Raw genomic sequence first — 5,102 nt, 5'->3', positions numbered from 1 at the left:
TGGAAACAGAAACTAAACAGAGACATGGTGAAACTAACAGAAGTTATGAAACAAATGGATTTAACAAATATCTACAGAACATTTTATCCTAAAACGAAAGGTATACCTTCTTCTCAGCACCTCATTGTACGTCCTCCAAAATTGACCATAAGATCGGTCACAAAACAGGCCTCAAGAGATACAAAAATTTTGAAATTACCCCATGCATCCTATCAGATCACCACAGATTACGGCTGATCTTCAATAACAACATAAATATTAGAAAGCCAATGTTGATGTGACAGCTGAAAAACCCTCTACTCAATGATAACTTGGTCAAGAAATAAAGAAGAAATTAAACACTTTCTAAAATTTAATGAAAATGGAGCCATAACATACATACCTAAACTGATGGTACACAATGAAAGCATTCCTAAGAGGAAAACTCATAGCTCTTAGTGCCTCCAAAAAGAAACTAAAGAGAGCTCACACTACCAGTTTGACAGCACACATAAAAGCTCTAGAAGAAAAGGATGCAAATTCAAGCAAGAGGAGTAGACTGCAGGAAATAATCAAACTCAGAGCTGAAATCAACCAAGTGGAAACAAAAAGAACTATTGAAAGAATCAACAAAACTAGGAGCTGGTTCTTTGAGAAAATCAACAAGATAGATAAACCCTTAGTCAGACTAACTAGAGAGCACAGGGACAGTATACTAATCAAAAAAATCAGAAATGAAAAGGGAGACATAACAAGAGAACCTGAGGAAACTCTTAGCATCATCAGATCCTATTACAAAAGACTATACTCAACAAAACTAGAAAGCCTGGATGAAATGGACAATTTTCTAGACAGATACCAAGGACCAAAGTTAAAACTGGACAGATTAATGATATAAATAGTTCCATATCCCCTAAAGAAATAGAAGCAGTCATTAATCATCTCCCAACCAAAAAAAAGCCCACGACCAGATGGATTTAGTTCAGAGTTCTATCAGAATTTCAAAGAAGACCTAATTCCAATTCTCCTCAAACTATTTCACAAAGTAGAAACAGAAGGTACTCTACCCAATTCATTCTATGATGCCACAATTACTCTGATGCCTAAACCACACAAAGACTCAACAAAGAAAGAGAACTTTGGACCAGTTTCCTTATGAATAGCAATGCAAAAATACTCAATAAAATTTTTTCAAACCAAATCCAAGAACACATCAAAAGAATCATCCATCATGATCAAGTAGGCTTCATTCCATGAATAAAGGAATGTTTTAATATATGGAAATCCATCAACGTAATCCACTATATAAACGAACTCAAAGACAAAAACCATATGATCATCTCGTTAGATGCTAAGAAAGCATTTGACAAAATCCAACACCCATTCATAACAATAGTCTTGGAAAGATCAGGAATTCAAGGCCCATACCTAAGCATAGTAAAAGGAATATACATCAAACCAGTAGTCAACATCCAGCTAAATGGAGAGAAACTTGAAGCCAGCCCACTAAATTCAGGGACTAGACGAGGCTGTCCACTTTCTCCGACCTATTCAATTTAGTACTTGTAGTCCTAGCCAGAGCAATTAGACAACAAAAGAAGATCAAGGGGATACAGATTGTAAAGGAAGGAATCAAAATATCACTATTTGCAGATGATAGGATTGTATATATAAGTGACCCTAAAAATTCCACTAGAGAACTCCTAAACCTGATAAACAGCATTAGCTGGATATAAAATTAACTGAAGCAAAACAGTGGCTGTTCTCTACACAGAGGATAAACAGGCTGAGAAAGAAATTAGGGAAACAACACACTTCACAATAGTCACAAACAATATAAAATAACTTTGTGGGACTCTAACTAAGGAAGTGAAAGATCTGTAAGTTAAGAACTCTGAGTCTTTGAAGAAAGAAATCAAAGAAGATCTCAGAAGATGGAAAGATCTCCCATGCTCATGGATTGGCAGGATTAATATAGTAAAAAATGACTCTCTTGCCGAAAGCAATCTACAGATTCAATGAAATCCCCATCAAAATTCCACCTCAATTGTTCTCAGAGTCAGAAAGGGCAATTTGCAAATTCATCTGGAATAACAAAAAATTTAGGATATCAAAACTATTCTCAACAATAAAAGAACCTCTGGTGGAATCACCATGCCTGTCTTCAAGCTGTACTACAGAGCAATTGTGATAAAAACTGTACTGGAACAGTGACAGACAGGTAGATCAATGGAATAGAATTGAAGACCCAGAAATGAACCCACACACCTATGGTCACTTGATCTTTGACAAAGGAGCTAAAACCATCCAGTGGAGGTTAACATGTGAAGAAAGCTAATTGATCCATTCTTATCTCCTTGTACAAAGCTCAAGTCTAAGTGGATCAAGAAACTCCAGAAAAACCAGAGACTGAAACTTTTAGAGGAGAAAGTGGGGAAAAAAAAAGCCTCAAAGATATGGGCAACAGGGAAAAATTCCTTAACAGAACAGCAATGGCTTGTGCTGTAAGATCATCAAGAATCGACAAATGGGACCTCATAAAATTGCAAAGCTTCTGTAAGAGAAAAGACACTGTCAGTAAGACAAAAAGGCCACAAAAAGGAAAGGATCTTTACCAATCCTAAATCTGATTGGGGTCTAATATCCATTATATAAAAAGAACTCAAGAAGCTGGACTCCAGAAAATCAAATGAACCTATTTATAAATGCGGTACAGTGCTAATCAAAGTATTCTTAACTGAGGAATACTGAATGGCTAAGAAGCACCTGAAAAAAGGTTCAACATCCTTAATCATCAGGGAAATGTAAATGAAAACAATCCTGAGATTACACCACACACCAGTCATAATGGCTAAGATCAAAAATTCAGGTGACAGCAGATGCTGGCTAGGATGTGGAGAAAAATGGACATTCCCCCATTGCTGGTTGGATCGCAAGATGGTACAAACACTCTGGTGTTTCCTCAGAAAATTGGTCATAGTGCTACTGGAAGATCCAACAATACCTTTCCTGGGCATATACCCAGAATATGTTACAATTTTTAATAAGGACACCTGCTCCACTATGTTCATAGCAGCCTTATTTACACAATGGAGTATTACTCAGCTATTAAAAACAATGAATTCATGAAATTCTTAGGCAAATGGATGTATCTGGAGGATATCATCTTGAACGATGTAACCCAATCACAGAAGAACACATACGATATGCACTCACTGGTAAATGGATATTAGCCCAGAAACTTAGAATACCCAACATACAATTTGCAAAACACATGAAACCCAAGAAGAAGGAAAACCAAAGTGTGGATACTTAGTTCCTTCTTAGAATGGGGAACAAATGTGCATTATCTATGCATTCTTCTGTATTTGATCTTTCAATTTGTTCTACAATATTAACCAGGTTTCTTCTGTTGATGGTTTTACCAATGTAAGTGAAACCAACCACATGAACTAAATCTTGGTCACTCTTCCCCATAAACTACATCATCAGTGGATTGTTTTTAAAAGTTTTTCTCTCCAGAGATACTTTTCTTGTAGGAATCACACTAACCATAAGCACATACATGGTGATTATCTTGTGCAGACAGCAGGGGCAATACAGGGATCTTCATAGTATCAGCCATCTGAAAGCTTCCCTTGAAAAAAGAGCTACCCAGGCCATCTTGCTGCTGGTGGTTTTCTTTGTGGTCATTTACTGGCTGGACTTCACCATCTCATCCACCTCAGAACTGTTATGGATATATGACCCTATCATCCAGACTATTCAGAAGTTTGTGGTGAATGCCTATCCTATAATTACTCTTTTGATACAAATCAGTTCTGATAAGAGAATAATCAATGTGCTGACAGATTTGCAGACTTAGTTCAACTAAATTGTATTTTTTTATTATTTTATTTAATTACATTTCAAATGTTATCTCCTTTCTGGTATCCCCTCCATAAACTCCCCATCCCATCCTACTCTTCTTTGCCTGTAAGAGGTTGCTCCCCCATCTGCCACCCATTCTTGCCTCATCCCTCTAGCATCTAACTTCATTGGACAACAAACCTCCACAGGATCAAGTACCTCACCACTGATACCATATAAGGCAATACTCTATAAATACACAGCAGGAGCCATGAAACCACCCATGAATACGCAGGAGCTCTGAGAGGTCTGGTTATTTGATATTGTTGTTCTCCCTAAGGCACTGCACTCCTCTTCAGCTCTTTCATTCCTTCCCCTAACTTTTCCATTGGAGTTCTCAGTTTTAATTAGATGACTAACTGTGAGTATTTGCATCTGTCTTAGTCAGGTGCTGGCAGAAACTCTCAGAGGACAGCTGTACCAGGCTCCTTTCTGCAAGTACTTGTTGGCATCATCAATAGTGCCAGGGTTTGCTGCCTGTAGATGGTATGGATCCCACTGTGGGGTCTCTAACTGGCTGTTCCTTCAGTAGCTGCTCCATTTTTTGTCCTTGTGTTTCCATTATACATGAAAATTTCTGGGCTAAAGTTTTTGAGATAGGTGGGTAGCCCTATCCATCAATTGCCGGCATGGTATTTAATGGAGGTGTTCTCTTCAGATTCTATGTCTTCTTGGTTGGGTATCAGATCACCATGGACTACGGCTGGTCTTGAATAACAAGAAAAACAACAGAAAACCCACATACCCACGGAAACTGAACAACTCTCTTTACTCAATGATAACTTGGTCAGGGATGAAATAATAATAATAGTAATAATAATAATAATAATAATGAAGAAGAAGGAGAAGGAGAAGGAGAAGAAGAAGAAGAAGAAGAAGAAGAAGAAGAAGAAGAAGAAGAAGAAGAAGAAGAAGAAGAAGAAGAAGAAGAAGAAGAAATGAAAGACTTCCTGGAATTCAATGAAAATTAAGACACAGCATAAAAAAACTTATGGGACACAATAAACGCAGTGCAAAGAGGAAAATTCATAACACTAAGTGCCCTGGTAAAGAAATTGGAGACATCCTACACTAGCAACTTAACAGCACACCTGAGAACTTTAGAACAAAAAGAATCAATCACATGCAAGAGGAGAGAGGTCAGGAAATAGTCAAACTCAGAGCTGGAGTCTACCAATTAGAAACAAAGAGAACAATACAAAGAATCATCAAAA

The 5,102-nt window shown here is 37.3% G+C and overlaps 1 pseudogene; it reads left to right on the top strand.

The window, feature by feature from the left end:
* LOC110315231 overlaps nucleotides 1-3,844 on the top strand; it is a 6,472-nt pseudogene extending 2,628 nt beyond the window's left edge.
* Nucleotides 3,845-5,102: the final 1,258 nt, after the last annotated feature.

The sequence above is a fragment of the Mus pahari genome, unplaced genomic scaffold (genome assembly GCF_900095145.1).
Source record: "Mus pahari unplaced genomic scaffold, PAHARI_EIJ_v1.1 scaffold_7408_1, whole genome shotgun sequence".
Classification (NCBI taxonomy): Eukaryota; Metazoa; Chordata; class Mammalia; order Rodentia; family Muridae; genus Mus; species Mus pahari.
Note: the sequence above shows the minus strand (reverse complement) of the source record. Positions and strands in the feature narration are given on the sequence as shown.